The sequence below is a fragment of the Arctopsyche grandis genome, chromosome 9, assembly GCF_051622035.1.
Source record: "Arctopsyche grandis isolate Sample6627 chromosome 9, ASM5162203v2, whole genome shotgun sequence".
NCBI lineage: Eukaryota > Metazoa > Arthropoda > Insecta > Trichoptera > Hydropsychidae > Arctopsyche > Arctopsyche grandis.
The window spans coordinates 22,662,311-22,684,327 of NC_135363.1; the positions used below are offsets into that span (position 1 = coordinate 22,662,311).

At 33.4% G+C, this 22,017-nt stretch overlaps 1 protein-coding gene across 1 annotated transcript in view; it reads left to right on the forward strand.

Annotated features, from left to right (window-relative positions):
- The window catches only part of LOC143917313 (uncharacterized), a 115,985-nt gene that overhangs the window by 65,316 nt on the left and 28,652 nt on the right, over positions 1 to 22,017 (forward strand). The window contains exon 3 of the mRNA XM_077438796.1: positions 504 to 545. The gene's annotated coding sequence lies outside the window, so the exon portion shown is untranslated. The remainder of the gene's footprint in view (positions 1 to 503; positions 546 to 22,017) is intronic.

Here is a 22,017-nt window from a genome sequence, read left to right on the forward strand (position 1 = left end):
TATTTGAAAGACGTGATCAAGAAGAAGGATGTTTTTCTGTTTTCCTCACAACCCGACCGTGGAAAAAAAATCTCATCCCATTTTTACGTCATTCACCAGATATCGTCATACCGTTTTGATTGAGTTTGGCTCATATCGCGTTTTCCACATTTTCCCTCGAAAGCGATTGATTGAAATTCTTCAACACGTCTAATTTTTAACGAAAACAAAGCCCTCTATGAGCGTAAATGTATGTTGGTATATACATATTGTATGTATGAATGTACATTTGTATATAAATGTTGAACGACTCAATTGAAACTTTCCGTACGAGAAAATGCGAAAACTTCGCGTCAATATATTCAAATGATCTATAAAATATTAATATCTCTGTAAGGCGAATAAATTTTCGTACGCAGAATGTTCCAAAATGGGTTTTTGTTTACTTACAACTTTTAATTATAATATATTATATTTTCATAGCATCTCATTAGAATATTAAATAGATTTGTTTTTTGTTACAGAACATGTCAACGATTTCGAATCACAGCAACTGATCGTCTTGGGTAAGTTTTTTTTATAATTAAAGTTTATTGCGTTTTGAGTCTGTTATAATACAAAAACATACGGAATTCTTCAATTAATTTTTATTTAATGAAAAAAAAAATCAAGCAATTGGTACGATATGATTAATCTGCGTTGTATAATAGATTCAATTCATCGGAATATTTAAAAGCCGATTTTCCTCTTTCATAAAATGAAAAGAGTTAAAGGGAACCTGCCAAGGGTGGGGGCAATTTCTCTGTATTTTTTTTTTATTCACGCTCGGCTGATCATAAATCTTAAATTTCACTCGGTGTAGGAAAAAAAACTTCCACGATTGCCCTTAATGGTGGATTTAAATGGAAAAAAATGCGTCATTATTCAAACCGAAAAATAATTACTGCCATTTTAAAAATGTTGTGTAATTTTCCAGACCTACAATGTACATAGTAAAACATAAAGATTTACAAATAATAATAATCGGAATGAATGTATAATGATTCTAGATTTACATTTAAAATATAAAGAACACTTTTCTTTCATATTGAAAATTCTCATATAAAATTATAGTATCGATTTTATCTTTTTTTTGTAATTTATTCGCATCCCAATCGCTTCGGATTATGGACGGTATTATTATTATCGGAATTGATTTCAGACATCAATTTTCCGTAAAAAATTCTATCGAATAAATTTTCCACTTCCGGTCGACCGAATTCGGCGATTTCTCCAAAGTGCTACTTTATTATTATTGGCAATGCCATTATTTTGATAAATTCACATCAGAAAGAATCCAACGCGCTTTGAATCATCGGGCATCGTTCGGTGCTCAAAATCCATGCTTCATATTTTTTGACGTTGAATAATATAATAACACTAGTGTTGTGCCCATTGATTTCAACGGGTGGCTTAGAGGAATTGATACACGAATTTAAATAAAGTTATATGATATATATAAATGTAGTGTAAGGTAATTAATAGGTGCGTACGCGTATTAATGAATGAATGTGTGTGTGTGTAGTGTTAACAGCGAGTACTTTGTACACACGCACGCACGCACGCATTAGACAATTATTATATACGATTTTTTTTTTTACTAAAACAATAATAAGTCAGTTTGCATTATTATAGCATTGCATCAAAGTTATGCAAAAAATTTATAAAAATGTATGTATGTAGACCTCAATATGAACGCTGTTAACTAAAATATAATTATTCATTTTAACGATAACAATGAAAATTAACAGGACGATGATGAAAATACAGTAATTTGGTGTACGTATTTCAATGTGAAAACACAGCGCCTTCTATATAAGTCTATTTTAGTCCCGGTAATATTTTCGTACGATAAAATCAACATTTTCGATGTGCAGATTTTAAAATAAAACACAATTTAATTGGAAATCGTATGAAAGGCGCGGAAAATGTACGCACAAGTGAAGGGAAAGAAGTTAATGAAATTTTTCGCTCTGACAAGAGTGGGTCGTTGAGGACTGACCAATTTTGCCGGGGTTTTGTCGAGGGCGACAAAGGACCTTGTTGGTCCTCTGAGGCACTCATAGCTCCGACAAGGACCAGGACATCTCGTCACCAGTGTAGGGTGCTCTCGTCTACGGAAAAATTAGAGCACGCCACGTGAATGGGGGGAAAATTCGCGCAGAATACAAACGCATCTGTTTTTATTCTATTTTCCAGCTGCGAATTTCAAGTATTTTTCACAAGCACACACATACATATATAAAGTAGAAAAAGTAGATTATTTATATTTAGGTCAAATAATAGACATGTCCGGTGGTAAAGAAGAAGATATAAAGAGACGTATGAAATTAGGATCGAGTGCATTTCGACGAATGAATGGTGTTTTTATTAAATCAAACAAGTCTATTTTGCCTGACGAAAAAGATCTTCGATCAATGTGTTTTGCCGGTGATGATGAATGGATGTGAAACTTGGACATTGAAGGCCAAGTTGCTACACAAAGTCCAATGCACTCAAAGAACGTTGTATGTTTGGCATAACAAGGAAAGACAGGAAACGGAATACGTGGGTAAGAAGTATGACATGGGATATAGTGGATAGAGTGAAGAGTTTGAAATGGCATTGGTCGGACCACGTGACTAGAAGAATGGACAAAGATGGACAAAAGAAGTTCTAGAATGCTACCCGAGAGAATGCAAAAGGTTAAAAGGGAGACCGCAGGGATGATGGTTAGATGAAATTGGGAAATTCAAATTATAAATTATTCATATCTGATTTTATCTAGAGGTTCATGCTATTTAAATCTTAATTTATTCTTAAACTTATTTATGTATTAATTTATACAGGTTACGCCTGTTAGTAAAAATGTTATTAACACGACATCTATTGTCAACATTGTACATTATTGTATTGTATTGCAAGTATTATTCAAAGCTAATTACAAACATCGATCATGAAACATTATGTACAATCATCATAGAGACATTTATGGACAAATTTTTGCAGCATTTTTAAATACCTAAATTTATTTTGTCATAATTATTTAAAACACATTTTTTGGAACCATTTCAAATGAAAACAGATAAATGGACAAACTCTGATAGTAAACGATCGACCTTGGAGTCACATATTTAAGGCCTGGCCAGCGACACAGTCAAAATACAATCAAAAGCATTACATGCTAACCACCGATCTATGCTACTGCTTAATATCTTTATAAGCTATTTACACTTTATGTATGTACAGTAAATAGGTATGTAAGTAAGACAGAACAAAGAATTCTCTTATTATGATCGAATCGAGACAAGGAGCCGGGTAAACAATCCCTTTGATGTATCACGTACAATAGACAATAGACGATCACATTTTCTATGTATGCACACGTGCCTGTATGTGTCGTAAAACTTAATGAAAATGATTCGGCAAACATTCGCCGAATAATTCGCAACGTTTTAAACAAAGGATCCGAAACCGGAATTCCTTCCCGACGAAGCGTTTCGCATTTTACTCAAGACATGTCTTGATTTAACACGTGCGAGTGAGTTCGTAAGATTGATTTCAGTCTCGGTGCTTCCCTTTTTGCAGTCAATCATATCTATCAAAGAAAAATAGTCTAGTTTTCTCCCAGTGGGCCTTTGTTCCCTTTGTTACCTGCCAACAGCGGACGTGCTCCATACATCGCGTCACCTTTTCACTGGAGCTCCAATTTTCAAGGATTTTCACCATATTTTCGAAATAATTCAACCGATTTTATCCCTCGCATATATTTTATATCTTATATTACACTTGCGTTCTAGTTTAATACAAGATATAACCGTTACAACGGTTGGTATTTTTTAATGGAATCGCTATATTTAAAACATACACATATGTATGTAAAGATGTGTATATTTGGTGTGTTGAATAGAAATATATAAAAAACCAAGAACATGCGTGTAAAATATTGGAACTTGGTGCAAATTTTTGATCGTAAAATTCAGCTTACCGCGAAGTCAAATAGAATGTGCTCTGTATTATTAATGTTGTGGAATTGTACAATTAAACAAAACGTACAGACAAAATATGTACATTTTAGTGTATAATATTATTTTTTTATTTAAAAAAAACAGAAACAAGCAGCATTACAACGAATATGATATTAACAAAAAAAAAGTTTCTAAAAAATAATAACAAGAATGAAAAAATAGCAATAAAGAAGACAAGCGTTGAATAGTAGCAAATATACTAAGAAAAATGACCAAACAATAGAAATTTAAAGAAAGAAAAAGAACAAAGGGGATCAATATTGGGGAATATTGTTAGAAGAAGAGCAATGTCTATTTAAAAATGAATTACAGGAATAGTTGATATAACATGGATATAATCTGAAATAATGAAGGATTACGGAGGGATCTGATTGGACATTGGAATAGGATCTTACTTAAGAAATAATAATAAATGAACAATAATAATAAATCATAAATTTTCATCCTAGATTGTAAAAAATCTATCTCAAATTATGAAAAAAAACTGTATAAAAAATATGAAAATATGTAATATGATTATATTATATTAAATATGCATGTAAATTTAAAATTAATTAAATATCACAGAATATATTTATAAAACTCATTAAACTTGAAAAAGCCATTTTTATGGAACTGATTCGCGATTAAATTTCCGTTTCTATGTTGTATTTTTTTTTCGCATCAAAGAAGGACTTAAAAGAGCAATCAGTTTCATTTAAATTTATTTTATTCGTTATTATTAAATATTAAAGCTTATACCTTGAAAAATTTCAATAACAAAGTCGTTTAACGAAATCTTACTTTTTAATCTCATTTTTTTAAAAGAATAATATTTAATTGTATATATTAATTATAAACTGACATAATGAAACTGAAAGCCTTTTATGTATATGTATATGTATTTCTCGTACAGTTGATTCCTTTATATTTTATTTACTTTACAAGGTATAATTAAGAGGACGTTAAAGTATTTACATTTACAAAAGGGGCAAGTCGTGTCAGTTGCAGTTTTTTAATTAAAGTGTAATTAGATCCTGACATTGGGAGGGAAAAATAGGAAAAATTTTAGCACAGGGAAAACGTAAGTAAAAGCTCTCAGCACAGAGTGCATAATGTCAAAATTCATAATTTTTTACATCGTTAAGTTCAATTTGCTAAGATGATAGCGGCTGTATCCTTTTAAAATACCAATGTAAATATTGTGATAATTGACCGTCACCAACAGCTGCAAAACAACAACTCAGCTTTAAACGGTATAGATGTGGTTGATAATTTTGTCTATCTGGGGTCACTCATATCTAACAACGGCGGCAGCGAATTGGAAATACGGCGCCGGATTACATTAGCAAAATCGGCAATGTCACAACTAACGAAGATTTGGAAGAATAGAGCCATTACAACTGCTGTCAAAATCCGTCTCGTGAAGAGTCTCGTTTTTTCTGTCTGCCTTTATGGTGTCGAGACGTGGACCATGAAGGCGGCGGATAGACGGAGAATCGATGCCTTCGAGATGTGGTCCTGGAGACGGCTACTGCGCGTGCCTTGGACCGACAAACGCACGAATGTGTCTATTCTTGAAGAATTGAAAATCAAGGATAGATTGTCAACAATATGCCTGAAACGTATATTGCAGTTCTTCGGCCACATTGCACGAAGAGGTGAGGAGAGCCTGGAGCGGTTGGTTGTGGTTGGTAGCGTCGAAGGCAGAAGAGCCAGAGGCAGATCCCCCGCACGCTGGACTGACCAAGTATCTGCAGCGACGGGCGCTTCCACGGTAGCAAGTCTTCGCCTGGCCGAATTTAGAACTGAATGGAGGCAGCTGGTTGACCGCACATCATAGTCACGATCCTCAGTGATGAGGGAACCGACAGCAATATAAATATTGTGAATTTTTTTATACGACGTTAATTGGAAGACACGGCCTCCTTTTGTGTCGGTAAATTATGTCAAGTTTGGCAATGTACCGGAAACAATCTTTAATCTCACAGACCTATGTAAAATAAATAATTGACGACGCTTTAAAAGATTTACGCCGCGTTTTCTACAAATTTGAATTAATTTTTGTACCATGAAAATTGTCCAGCGGCGGCTCGGGATGAGACCTTTTTCTATTATCATTTTAATCAGGTTTTTCGTCTCGATTTAATTCAATTACACGCCTCCGGTTTCCAAAACCCCACTCCCGCTCTCGTCCACCGTTCCCTTCGCGAAATTTGCGGTGTTTATATTCGCGTGCGATTGTATTTCGAATTTAATTCGGGACAAAAATAAGAGAAACAAGCTCTCAAAAGAGTCGCCCGGGCTTTTGTATTCTTTGCGAACGTGTAATTTCATGAAAACACGCCGGTGAACACGACCTTATTTTCAAGAAGCTACCGCACAAACCGAAACATAATATAATGATTTAAATTTGACGAAAGACTTTAATGAATTGTTGCAAATATTATAAAGCGAACATAAAGGGTTGCTTTTGTTTCATGTTTCAACATTCAAAAATTATAATTTCACTGAATTATACCCAGTGAAAATGTAACTAGTTATGATTTCACTGGAACGTCAAATTTTATTTTTTTTACTGGCAACCCGTTTGACGTTTGATTTGCTGGGCGAGCGCCGATTCTGTCGTGAAAGTCATTTTAGAGATGTTAATTTGACATTAAATGTCGTTTTGACATCTGTTGTGTGATTTATTTTACAGCCGTGCCGAAAATATTAACCCTTTATTTAAAACGAATGGCAAAAATCACAAACATATGTACATATTTATATGTGTAGTGTCACGTTCCAATGAAAGATTTATTTATTTTTTAAAACTACTTGGTTAACTAACCAAGTTTTATTTATTATTATTAAAATGTTATATTTATCTTATATTATAGATATATTCGAAAAACGATAGATTATGGAACGATGATAATTTAATATGAGATACGTAGAGCTATTTCACTTTCACTTCAACTTTTGTTCACTTTATTCTGCTGCTGTGCTGACCGTCATTTGCGGACGCGTTCTCGGAGTCTTGATGATAACGACTGTCACTCTTACATAGAGTCCATGATGATGACTAACGACTGTCATCTACGGAGTCGATGGTGAGGACTAACAAATGTCATCTGCGGAGTCGACGTTGATGACTGACTAATTCGATCGAATCGTGATCTATATAAGTGATTTATTATCTTATGGGCAGGGCAAATTCCGGGATTCTTATCTTATCTAAATATCCTATTACAGGAATGTTTATTAACTTGTTTACTCGCGAATGAGTGTGAAATAGAAATATGTTGCTGGAAACTGTATCCATAGGTATTTTTGCATTCATTGGAAACGAACCAAAATGAACATTTGCAATTTCGTGTATATATATATATATATATATATATATATATATATATATATATATATATATATATATATATATATATATATATATATATATATATATATATATATACATATTTATGTATACATTTTTACAAAGAAGATGTTAAAAAAATGTCAAAAACCTGTCGGACAGTATTATGTATGAGCGTCGAATCGTCCCGAGACAAATTAATAGTCCGCTCCCATCGAATCTCGACAGCATCCGGGGTAGCTTTTGTCTTTCAAAACGCCGTCGGCGCTTCAAAAGTTTTCCGGGTGAGGGTCGAATTTTCCGCCCCTCCCCCGTTTTTCGCTCGCCGCGGCCGGTCTAAATTAACTGCTGGCAACTTCTTTTCGTGTTAAAGTGCCCGGGACTTACTTTGTCGTCGAGTCGTAGTCGTAATCTTTCGTCGGGTCGTGGACCCGTAACGGAAAACTAGCGGAATATGGAAAACTTCGCCATGGAAAGCCAAACCGGGACGGACGGCTTAATGAAAATGGAGGCTTTAGAAACTCGCAACACCCACGTGCCAGCGCATAAATTAATTTTAAAATTTAAATCGTCCCCGTGGAAGATCCTTTCCTATCCGCCCAGTCCTTAACATCTTTGGTGTAACTTTGACGTGGTCAGTTACGTGTGGAAGAGATGAAACTTCATCTGAAAGTTTAATCACTTTTATCCACGATATTATAATCAATATTTCGATCAAATGCCATACCACTGACAGTGATTTTAATATACATATACATTTTAAAACAATGACGTGAGATTTCGATATTCTGCTATACGTATGCATATGAAGGTATAATATCATATAATACGTGTCGGATATTATGAAAGTTACTTATTTCCTGTTTAGATAGATATATGTAATTCATATAGCTATTTGCGTGTCGTTGTAAACAAACTGTAAACAAGAATCAAAGTTTTGTAAGATTGTGTACGAATTTTCAATTATATTTTCAAATTGCTTTATGGTATTATACTACTACGTATGTCTTAAATCACTTTTATAATAAGTTCATGAATTTGGAACGTGGAAATACGTCTTTTCGTGAAGGCATATATGTATCCATTAAATTTATAAAATTATAGTAATACCGCCGATTATAAAAATAAAAATCTTACATTTTTAGATCCGCAATAAATTTGAAGCTTAGGACTCGTATTTTTATATTTTTCTTTGAAATATTATACTTGCTTATTATTTTATTAATTTATAATTAGACTCCAAAAAATTAAAGGCCTTGCCGTTGATACAATTAAAAAAATGTCGAATGATTTTATGTAGGTCACCTTTGTTTTGTTAAAAATTGTATAAAAAAGTAAATAGGTTTCTTTTTAAAAAAAGATCAATATTTTGAAATAAATGAAAGCGGTTGAATATCACTTATAATGTAAATGGTTTTCAATGTTACGTTAAATGGTAAAGCGTTCAAATTTCAAACGAAATTTCCGCTTTGGAAATTCAATCGGCTTCCGGAAAAACGATTAAAAGCCAAACAAAATGTCTGAGAATTTTCATACAGCGACGATGCTCTTTACTTGGTTCGGTTGAATTTTACTAAAGCGAATATTTCCAAGTTATTCTCCAAATGAAACCACTAAATTTATTTGTAAAATCAATGACCAATCTTTTCCAAAACTGCACAGTTTAATTGATCTTTAAATAGCAAAAACGCAATGTATATACGTATGTACACATTGTAAAGATTACGTCACAGATGGTGGAAGCCAGAAATTAAAGTCAGAAATTCGTGTTTCGTTTGATTAATGGCCACGTAACAAATTGTTTCCTCAATGGGAAAACTTGACGCTTAAGGGTCAACGAGCTGTCATGGAAAACCGCACTTGCACGGTGATTGTCGATTTTTCGGAGTTTTTCCCCCGCTTTTCACGAAGCCGGAATCGAATCGATCAAAAGACAAAATGAGTTTTAACAATGGAAAAATCTCGTACGATCGAACCATTGAACCAATCAAATCAAAAGAGAATCAAGTCACCTATAAACAAGGTATTATGTACATACAAACGAAAATAGCATCATATATATAATATCGCTATTCTGTGTGTCTGTCTGTCTGAATTATAATAGTCGTTTATAATACAGAATCTAAAGCTAAACCACTGCCAAAATAACGTATACAAATATAATACGAATATAATAACAAAAGAAAAAAATTATATATATAATGTTTGCTACCAATGTTTCCTCTAGGCAAATAGATGGCACTAAGTCTCTGAATATTTACCGCCATCTATTTAAAATTTATTTAATTAATTATTTTTTTTATTGTTTACATGTAGGTAGGTAGGTTTTTTTTACATTTTTTTTCATATCAAACAATTAAATATAAATATTAAATAAAATATATTTAAAAAGTATTTGAAAAAAATCGACCGCGAAACGACACATTGCTTTTATTTTATTTTTATTTAATAACATTATATTCTAACACCCATGCGATGATATTTCATCGGGTACAGCATTAGTACTGGCATAATATCGCTATTGAAATCATCACAAATCTAAGATAATATCTTATATATAAATAAAACAAGCCTTGATAATCTAAAGTGAGTAGGCAGTAGTTCGTCAATTTTTTTATAAATGAAGCAATATTTATACAAACTTTATACAATGTTCACAAAGCAAATGTACGAAAAATGTCTGTGTACAATAGAACCTTTTGTTTTAGAATTCTACAAGATTTTTTATAAGAAGTTACATGTTTGATTGCAATTGTAGAATCCACTTCAAACCCGAATTTTTTTTGTTTTTGTTTTTTTTTTTAAATTGGAGAAGTCACACCCCACGCCTTATTTGCGTATGGGTGAACGATAAGCTTCGTATTTATTTGTGGGTTTTTGGAAAGCTTCACTATGCTGCAGAATCCTTTTATCTTGATCCGCGCGAAGCCGAGCAATCACAAAAGCTCAGAAGGAAAATGTAAATAGAGTAAACAAATAAAAATCCGCAATTCCTCTTTTATTGTTTTCCCCTCAAATCACACACACACGAGCTAGCTTTTTTCAAACTGTCACCGAAACTTACGTCGAAAGCACACGTACACCGCAACTAAACTGGAACGGTGGCAAAAAAAAAAAAAATAACATACCGGAAAAGGAAAGCCCCGAGAATCCTTTCGAGTGAGAAAGGGTGAAGTTTCACCCTCGACACCCCGCAGACGAAATTCGGTTTATTTTATGTCAATTTAATAAATGGATTTCGGCTCTTTTGCCAGCTCTAGCTGGCAACGCGCAACCTAAGGGACGTATGAAAAATAGCACTGACGAAAAGTCACTCTCGTACCTATTGTCTAATATAGTCATAGCTCGTATGCGAATCCATAAAATATGCTTCGGCTTTGTATGCTATTTTCATATATTGCTATAATTTATATCTAAAGTTAAACGATGTGGTATCAAACTAAGCCACAGTTGTGCGGTCATACGTATAGGACGAGTTATGTATGTATGTTTATTCGTTTAAGTACCCTTTGACCTTCTTTTTTATATGAAAGTTTATTTTTTTTTCATATGCGTATGTGAGTAATCTGTTTTTTCAGAAACCAACAAGCGTACTGAGCCAAAAATCGGACCGTAACCAACCGGAAGTGACATTTTAGTCTTGTATAATGTATAGCTTCCGTAATCATATTCTATGATTATTTTTTGAATTACCAAACAATTAAATTAAATAAAAGTGATTTTTTTTAACGCTGGCCTTAAGTTTTTTTTTAAAGATTTGTTTATTATGTCGGAATCTTGTGCAAAAAATTTTGATTCAATTAAGTAAATTATATAGAAGGCTTTAATTATAAACAAGCTGAACCCTTTTAACTGTATTTAATTATTAAAATAACATTCGAATGATATGGAATATTGAAGAAAATAAAACGTGTGTACCTACGTACATATGAATCATCATCATCATCATCATTTACAGCCATTCGCCATCCACTGCTGGATGAAGGCCTCTCCAACACGCTTCCACTCGTCTCTGTTTTGCGCAACACTCATCCATCTCATTCCGCACATTTTCCTAATTTCGTTCACCCATCTTCCTTGCGGTCTTCCTTTTACTCTTTTGCCTTCTCTCGGGTACCATTCAAGCACTTCTTTTGTCCACCTTTCGTCCATCCTCCTAGCTACGTGACCCGCCCATTGCCATTTCAATCTCTTCACTCTATCCACTATGTCCACTACCCTTGTCATATTTCTCACCCACGTGTTCCGCTTCCTGTCTTTCCTCGTTATGCCAAGCATACAGCGTTCCATACTTCTTTGAGTGCATTGGATTTTATTTTGCATTTTGGCGTTCAGTGTCCAAGTTTCACATCCATACGTCATCACTGGCAAAACGCATTGATCAAAGATCCTTTTCTTCAGGCAGAGTGGCATTTTTGATTTAAAAACAGCATTCATCCGTCCAAATGCACTCCACCCTAATTTCATACGTCTCTTTATCTCTTCATTTTTACTACCAGACATGTCAATTATTTGACCTAAATATAAATAATTATTTACTACTTCTACTGGTTTATCATCTAAGGGGATGCTATCAGGCATGCAATAACTATTGAACATTAGTTTAGTCTTATCTACGTTAATTTTTAATCCTACTTTTCTACTTTCCCTGTCCAGCTGTGTTAGTCTGATAAGTAGGTCAGCTGAATCACGAGCTACTAAAACTATATCGTCTGCGAACCGAAGGTGACTCAAAAAGCGACCATTGATGCTTACTCCGGCTGTATCCCAATCCAATTTCCTGAAAACTCCCTCAAGCACCGCATTGAATAACTTGGGCGAGATTGTATCTCCTTGTCTTACTCCTTTTCCTATGCTAAATCTATCTGTACCTGAAAAAATTTTAACCGAAGCTGTGGCATTCTTATATATTGCAGCTAACAGTCCCACATAGGGTTCCGGCACTCCCTGTGTTTTTAGAGCGTTAAGTACTGCATTATGACTAACTGTATCGAAGGCTTTCTCATAATCGACGAAACCTAGGCACAATGGCCGTTGATATTCGTTGGCGCGCTCGATTAGTTCGCCAACTACTTGGAGGTGGTCCATTGTGCTGAAATTTGCCCTAAACCCTGCCTGCTCTATAGGTTGGTTCTCGTCGAGGATATTTTTCAGCCTTTCTGTAATAACCTTCGTGAAGAGCTTGTAGACCGCTGAAAGTAGACTAATGGGTCGGTAGTTCTTGATATCGCTTTTGTCGCCTTTTTTGTGTATTAAAATGATAGTTGCGTTATTCCATCCTTCTGGTATAGCTTGGTTCTGGATGCATTTGCTGAAAAGCCTAGCTAAGATATTAATTAGGGGGGGGCCGCCACATTTTAGTAAGTCGATGGGAATATTATCTTCCCCTGGGGTTTTACCATTCTTTGCAGTTTTTAGCGCGGCCTCTACTTCGCTAGGCAATACTGCAGGAACCCTTTGGCCGTGTGTCGATTCCAGAGCGGGGAATTGGCCGTTGTCGTTCTCGTATAGTTTTGCATAGAACGTGTAAACTCTGTCTATGATTTCTTCTCTATTCCTAATTATTACTCCGCTCTCTGATCTGATTGCGATCATTTGGTTTTTGCCTAAGAAAAGATCCTGTTTGCACTTTTTCAGGCTACGGTTATTCTTAATGGTATTTTCTATTAGCTTGCTGTTAAAATCCCTGACATCCCTGACTATTCTCTTTTTAATTTCCTTATTTACTAGATTGTATTCTTGCTTATTATTATCCCTATCTAAATTCCTTTTATGCTTAATTAGGTTTTTTGTTTCCGCTGAAATTTTGCTTAATTTAATCTGTTTCCTGAATCCACCTAATTTCTTACCCGTTGAGGTTAGAACCGAACTAATTACAGTGTTCAATTCCTCGATGTCTGCTTCTGGGTTTAATTTCCCGTATCGATTTCCAAGTTCGAGTTCGAATTCCTTTTTCCTAGACCTTAGTTGAGCGAAATCTGGAGAGTTACTGCATCCTTTTATTAATTTCCTTCGTTCGCAATTTATATTAATGGCCATCTTGGCACGGACTAATCTGTGATCGCTACCTATATCTACTTTACTTAAAACACTAACGTCTTTAACGGAGTGCAGGGCATTTGTTAGGATGAAATCGATCTCGTTTCTGTCTCCTTTAGGACTCTCCCAAGTCCACTTATTGTTGGTGTTTTTCCTGAAAAATGAATTAGTGATAAAGAGCCTGTTGTGTTCTGCGAATTCTATGAGGCGATCGCCTCTGTCATTTCTTTGGCCGGTACCAAAATTGCCTACTGCTCTTTCTGTATTTGCCTTTTGTCCTATTTTTGCGTTAAAGTCGCCCATGATTATTTTAAAGTGGTGACGGCTATTATCGTATGCGTCCTGTATTTTTTCGTAGAAGTCTTCTATTTCCTCGTCTGGGTGGCTAGATGTGGGGGCGTACACTTGGAAGATTTGACAAGTGTACCTGCTCGAGATTCTTAATACTATATAGCATATACGTTCCGATATGTCGCTTATTTCTATAATATTTCTTTCTATTCTCTTATTGATAAGAAACCCTACTCCTCCTATTCTACCATTTGGTAGCCCTCTCCAGTAGAGACAGTTACCACTTTTTAGGATTATTTGGTTTTGCTGTTTTCGTCTTACTTCACTAAGTCCTACTATATCCCATTTGATATTTTCTAATTCATTCTCTAATGCAAGCACACTTCCTTCACTCGATAACGTTCTTACATTGTACGTGGCTAAATACAGGTTTCTATTAGCTAAGCTATCATCCATCGTCACTCTTACCTTGTTGGAGGTTTGGATATTATTTTTCTCGCATTTATCCAAGATGTGTTGAGAAAAAGGCGGTACCTGAGAGAGATTTCCATTCAAGGAGTGAGTTCTTACCGCCATAGACTCTTCTCTGTGGTCAGCTTTGACAGATAGTCATCCTAGGTATCACTTGGATCACTTATGAATTATTACATGCCATTTAACAGGGTTACTTTGTAAGTGAAAGTAGTTAGTTATGATAATAATAGATTAGCAATTGTTATACTACTTTTTTATAGATCTTTATCGTGAGACGCCTCTTTGGAGACAACGGATTTATATATGTGAGTGCGGTTTGCAATTTAATATTTTAATAATAACTTTAGTAAAGAATATAAAATTACACGAATTACTTTAATATAATTTAAATATAAAAAAGAACTGATAGACAGTTGGGAAACACCGTTTCTGTTTGCTATTATTCTATTAAGTAAAGTTCGTTAAAGATTTTTGGCTGGAAGCAATTATGTGGAAGATTTATTGCTTCTGTGGGACCGACTGAAGGACCCTTTTTTTGTATTCAGGTAAGGAGATGTATCTCGTTCGTATATTTTTTTTGCTCAGATTTGACACAAAAATTAGCACAACATTTTTCGAAATAACTGATATAAAACCGCTTTTTACGACCGATTTGCTGTTTATTTTTACACTTAAATTATACTAGGATGCAATTAGTAGAATAAGTGATTAGATGGTTAAGTTTTTAGATTAAATTTCGTGCAATAGCCGGGTTTAAGCGAGTAATAGCGGGAAGAACGCAGAAGCACGTCTTCCCCGCATGACACGAAAGACCGAACTCCGTACATATGAATATATGTATATAAATACATACATACATACATATGCATATATGTATAAAAAAATGCTTTTCCGGAAATTATTGAATCAAATGGAAAATAGAAAATACATTATCACCCATTTGTACATAGTTTTAATAAGGAAAGTTTTACCTCAACGTTGTCATGAATTCAAAACAATGATATATTCAGTATTTAAATGGAACAAGAATATTTTTAAATCTAGTTTACATAAATATATATGGAATTGCATAAAGCTTGCAGTGGAGGATTTCATGTATTATTCGTTTTCCTTTCGTTAACTTAAATTACTTCAAAAAAACTAAAGTTTATTTTTATTAACAGTGAAAATTCGCATACCTATTTATTTTCAGCTATACGTATACACATATAATTATTGTATTTATATTTGGCAAAAACAAATTTTGCGTAAAAACTTGTATAAAAGGTCCTCTTAGGTGTTTATTTTATCCCCAGAGAGGCTGTTGTGTGTTTTGTGTTCGTATTTCAAAGTGAAACTTTTCACTTTCCGTATATATGCACACACACATACACTTTTATGTAAACACACGTATAGAAAAAATATATACTTATATGTAAATGTATATATTGTCTATGCCGCAGCACGCCATTCCAATCACCGCGACATTTTCCCGTCTCTGCCAATGCGATTTCGATCAAAGGAAAAACGTTTTTCCGAACGATTTTCGCAGTCCGCAAACATACACACACGCGAACAACACTCGCCGATTTCTGGAAAAAGGGCGCTCGAATTTCTTCACTTAAAAGCCCACCATCCAAATTCGCACACGCACACGCTTAATTTTGGGTCGCCCTGTATATATGTATGTACATATAATGCTCCCTTTCCGTCGAAGCCGACCGCTCGTCCGACTTTGAAATCGTATATTATTGATTCTATTGGGTCAGTTGAATAATTTTACAACGTAAAATTATATGATTGACTTCTTTATCCCTTTGAAATTTTATAATCAATGGGTAAAAATGGTTTTTTCATTTTGAAAAATTACTTAAATTAATTCTATTTGCCATGTTCCATATTTTCTATGTCGACAACATCAATTTTATACAACATTTATGATACATATTTTTACTTAATTCAAACTCAAGAATCCAGTATAAAAACCGACAATCAGTCTGTATATCCAGTTTAATGAGTTCAATCGTAAGCTCTTAATTAAGAGGGCTGGACAGCAGCGCCTTGTCCATACAAACGTACTATACTTCTCCCTTCCTCAATTATGGCACTAGAGAAGATATTTTTTAATATGCTATGGATATCTATCATTGGGGTGCATCTATCGTTTTATTTTTTTGATTAATTATTTTTTATAGGAGCTAGGAGCCGCCAAACATCTATAAAATCGCCTCTTTTTTACACCCACTAAACGAGTCCAGCGTGCTTATTTAACGGTCGATTTAAAAAAAAAATACGCCGATAGATGCACAGAAAGTATCTTTTTTATACCGATGATGAAATTTTTTTAAAAATTGGTCCAGTTTTGGAGAAGAAAATAGGAGAATACGAAACCTCGATTTTGTCAATTTAAAATACGTTTTATCTGGTCGAAGCGCAAATGTCGCATTCACTCAATATATACATACACTCAATATATATATCGAATAAAGGAACGGTAACAAAATTAAGGTTTCGGGTGTACAGCCCTCTTAAGCAGTTCATTATACATATATGTACGCGTCTCTCAAACTCATCGTTCCAATATTAAATTCAAGATCCGAGTGCCCCAAAAACAAAATGCCCCAAAAACGTTTAAAAATGTATCAATCTCTATGTTTAAGTCTCAAGTCTCTATGATGTTTTGTTAAATTAATTCTGAAAATTGTATATCGATGTTTGTAATTGGCCAGGAAGTTTACCTATTAGGCTTTCCTGGTATATACATATATGTAAGTAAAAATAAAATAAATGTCTTTTCAACCAAGGTAGTAGACAGAATTGTTAATTTGATTAAATTGTAGAATTTGTGTTTGTATAACAAATAAAGTTTAACAATTTTGAATATGTACATGAAATGAAAGTTCAGTATATGCAGTACATATATATTGAATTCCATCATAATTATAATTGTATAGATATAAAATACATACCTCTCAAATAATATCCCAATAGAATTATTGTAATTTTTAATTTACTAAAAAAAATATAGGTACTTGATATACAATGATTTTTGACCGATTATAATTTAAATTGTAAACTGTGTATATATTATATAAGAAACTAATCTCTTAGTAAGTTATAATAAGACTATTAAAAAAACGTAATAATTCGGCTGAAAATAATGAAATTATTTCCAGATGATTTGTGTGTTTTAATTACGTGTATCGGTATCAATAAATTATATCACAGCCTTGTTAAAGATAAATTGAGGTTTCAAGGTTGCTTATCATAAGCCCAACAGGCTTTAATTTAATCAAGTATTGATTAACCTCATACATGATGGTCCTCAATATTGTATACCTAAATCATTTTATATATGAGCCGTTATATTTGAAAGTCCAATTGTCTATTTCAAAAATAACATTTGACGTAATTCACAAATTTTTATCACTCATTTTAATTCGACATGTGCAGAATCTCGGAAAAGCAGAATAAACGTATTACAAATCACCGGTAGTTTAAATATATTTAAACGCAAAAAAATGTGTGTTTTACGAAATATTTCTCTAAATGAAGAAAAGTGGCCCTATGCCAATATAAGGGTGCATATGTACCTATTTACTAATGTTGGTAAATTTCTCAACGCCTATAAAGTCACTCAAATGAAAATCAGTAAAATAATATATCTGAATTTAAACTTAATTCCATGTATTATTATTTTCCCAGTGGATGGGTTAGTATCTTAACGCCATATTTCAATTCCGGCTTTCACGAAACGCTCCAGCATACATCCTGGGATTAATATTTTGAATTAGAGGTGAAAGAGGCGTCTCGAGATAAATTTGCAAATCCGCTCGTCAAGTCAGATATTGAGATCAAACTTTAATTAAAATGTGTTACATTTCACTTCAGGCTCTTTTATTCAGAAGTTTAGCAGTTTAAATCGTTGTCAATTTTCAATTGAGTGAAAACGTTAGAGTTTCAAATGTCGTCGAATTTTCATTGTTTTTCAGTGGTCGAATCGTCTGTGAGAGCCAATAGTAGAAAACGTTAAATTCAATGCAATATCGGAATGTTTTGTTAACTTTTACCCTATGTACGCATTTTAACCAGATTTATTAGTGTTTCGTTTCATTTTAGCAAAAGGTTTCCTTTTATCTGGTTGAGGAAACGTGAGTAGGCAAAAATAGTCAAAATCTATACGACTGTATATGGAGAGTAATTTATCAACACGTGCTGAAAAGGAAAATATGTTTTCGTGGCGAAAAACACAGCCATTTTTCTCGCAATGTAGAGAACTTTATTTTCCTTCGCGGTGTTTCGTCCCTGTAGAAAATACCAATGAATTTTCCATTTGACACCGGAGATAAGTCATCGTTCAGTGTTTTTCCCCGTTGAATAATTCCTTGGGAACACGAGCAGCAGGTGCCTTTCAAACAACTGATGAGAGAATGATATCGAAATATATAAATAAAAAATATCGCATTTTAAAAATAGCTGCACGCGATTCAATCAGAAAATTCAACTTCATATGTAGTATTTTAAATCAGCTTCATAACGAATCGGATTACTAATACATTTATACGGCTAATAATTGTACATATATGTAGAGTAAGCGGTTTAATATGGCCCCGTAGACAGTTCGATATATCGACGATCAGATTCTAAAGCACTCTAGTTTGCTTCTGGAGTTGAAAAAGACGTGTCTAAAATATATTGACCTTTTATAAACTTCTTTTAAAAGATTTTTAGATAACTTCGACCATTTTGGCTGAAACTTTCGCGCGAATAGCTCTTCGAGTTGTTCACCAGCTTTGAACCAAACTGTAGTACTACGCTTATATTTGAAAATAATAATAATAATAATATAAAATAAATGATTTTATTTCTACCAATCATTTTATTTTATTGCTTTGTAAAATTTGAAAATATTTAGTGCAAGGTATCGTATATTTTTCGGTTATTTTTAGCACAATAATAAACGGCGTGGTTTTCATATAAGTTTTACCAATATTTGAGGTAAAATATCTTTATCGGATCAATTAATAGTGGACCAGACTGTGATATATCCTGGAGCAGACCCTCGTGACGCTCATAAATAACCAGGTCCTTAATGAAATCCACATCGTATTTTCCGGTCAGATTACTTCATCCATATACAGGACGAGCGCACATTTTTATATTTAATATAAATTTAAAAAGCGCTCATAATTTTATATTTCATAATATAAAATACACCATGTTTTACATATTTTTATATAAAATTTAACAATTCATAAAAAAACATTTACTTAAAATGTTTCAAAAATACAAATATAACCCTCTTTAGTTTTTTTGGTTGTATAATCGAAAAAGGAAGAGCGTTTTTCCGGCTCACATCCCTGTCACACGCTTGACATGTTCTTTCACACGGTACAGTGGGGAAGCAATTATCACACAACTATACCTGCAAATTCTATAATAATTTGTCGCTTTGTGTGCTACAGCAATCTGCTGTAAAGTAGAGTAGTTTCTTTCAAGCTTTGTTGGAGGTTCCCGTATAGTGCGCAAAATTGTTTTCCAGATAAGTGAAAAGCGACATGAAGTTCCCTCCACAGACTAGAATTTTAAACGTATTTTTCAACATATACGGAGCCAATTTTCCTCGAATATTGGACAATTGAATAAATTTCCACATATAATATGAATTTCAACACATTATTAAACTGAGTATAATACTTACATTCAATGTTAGTAAATTTTATATAATTCCTATATAATTATATTTTCAAAAATATCTATCATATATCATTATATAATTCAAAAATATCAAATTACTAATTACAGTTTTAACTGTAAATAGTAATTTGATACTTTTGAAATTTGGCTATGGTAAGTTACAAACCTATAATTGGGTCAGTAAATTGAGACGAAAAAAAAGGTGGTACGATATAGATATTCTGACGGTTTCATTAAGTTTGATGTAGAAATTCGTTCAATGGCGGAAGAAAACTTCGGGTAATTTTTCAACTTAAGGAAATCATTTATTTCGAACTTGTTGGATTCAAGTAATCCCGAAAGCTTTCGAAGGTAATAAATTTTTCCAATAAAACTTTTGATTCGACGAAAAAAAAAACAAATTCGCTTCCACAATCCGAAAACAATACAAATTCGTTACGTATCTGTGTATTTTTGCATGCTGTGCAAAATAATTTGGCGGAAAATTGGCGAGCGGCTATAATGCGAATCGTTTACTATGAAATTGCCGTATGGAAATTTTAACAAAAGAGGAACATGAAAATCATCAGTTGAAATGGATGGAATTTGATGAAAACTCTAAAACTGTAGTTTGAATTCCGGATTGAAAAGTTTTCTTATCAAAACCGAACGAATTTCCCATTTGAATAACACGTTCCGAATTAATTGTATTTAAAATTGTTAAAGTAAAATTCGCTTGTACTTCTGCCAAGTGCCCAGTAGCAATAATTACATTCGCCCAAGTAAGTTAATAATATTATATTCAATTAATTTGAAAACGACTGTCTCAATGTCTATTTTTTATATACTGTATATTTTATTAAAAAAAAACTTTTAAATTTATATATGCATTAGTGCTTCCTACATTTTTTATTAAATTCTTTTATAAATTATATCTGAAAGCAGCTGAGCACACCAAATTTTTCCTTAAATTATTAAATTGAAAATGGCTTTTGCTGCTTGTTGTACGGAAAAAAGGCGAACTTTCCTTTTAACTCTTTAATTGAATACGAAGTTTCACTCACAACTTTCTTTCAATAAAAAATTACGCTGTTGAAACGCGTCATTATACATTTCCTTAATAATAAATATTTAAAAACTCTACAGGAAAAACCGCACCCTCACTAATACATCTAGCTTTAATCCGGCGGCTTAAATGCTTCCTAAAATATTCATATCCCAAACAAATCGAGATTTGAAAATGCCACAAGACTTCATCACACAATATTACCGGCCGGTATAGAACCTATTCGAAGGTATTCGAAGGAGAGGGAGAGCCGAGAGAATGAGGGATATCTTGTCTCCCGTCGAGTTATCATTGGCCCGAGATGAAAGTTTTGATTAATCTTCGGCGCTTGCTTTGTAACTTTTTTAATACGAAAATGTCAAAAGGTGATTTGTGACTGCGCGGATCATTTTTCTCAAGAATAATTTGTACACGTAATGCGTGCGCCTTTGATGGTGAACACGATCGTAAGTAAATACGACGAACGGAAATTGAGAAATGAAAATACGCTATCCATATTACGTATATAATAATAGTAGAAGATCGATTGTTTTGCGATTGAATTGATGGCGTGGCGTGTAATAATAATACTGTCTGAAATAGATTTAAATTATAAAATTAAACGAAGACGTAAGCATCGTGGAAATGATCAATAGCTGAAAATAGTCCGATTGGATTCATGAAAGAGGAAGATTTAAATGAAACATAATATATACATACATATATATGTGTGTGTATAAAATGCAATTGATTAATTTTGATTTATATCGATTTTACAGTCGAAGTGTATTTTCAGTTATAATATACAAATTCCAACTGGCGTTTTAGGTCATTTGTATTCGAACACAATTCAACTAGTAAATTATATGTCTACAAGCGTAAATACACTTTCAACAATGTACGCCAGTTGTATGTAATACAATATGATATTTTTACGAATGCTTTAGAATTGCAATAAAGGTAATGTGTACCGTATGATAACTCTAAGAATGTGTTCAAAACAGTGTGACGTTTTCACGAAAGCCTAACCTCCATTTAACCTGGTATCAACTTACAGTTGAACTGTATTTTCAGTTGTAATATATTTTGACCAGTTATGTAATTCGCCATATGAATCAAATTAGATGGGATTAGGGGGTTAGATGGGTTAG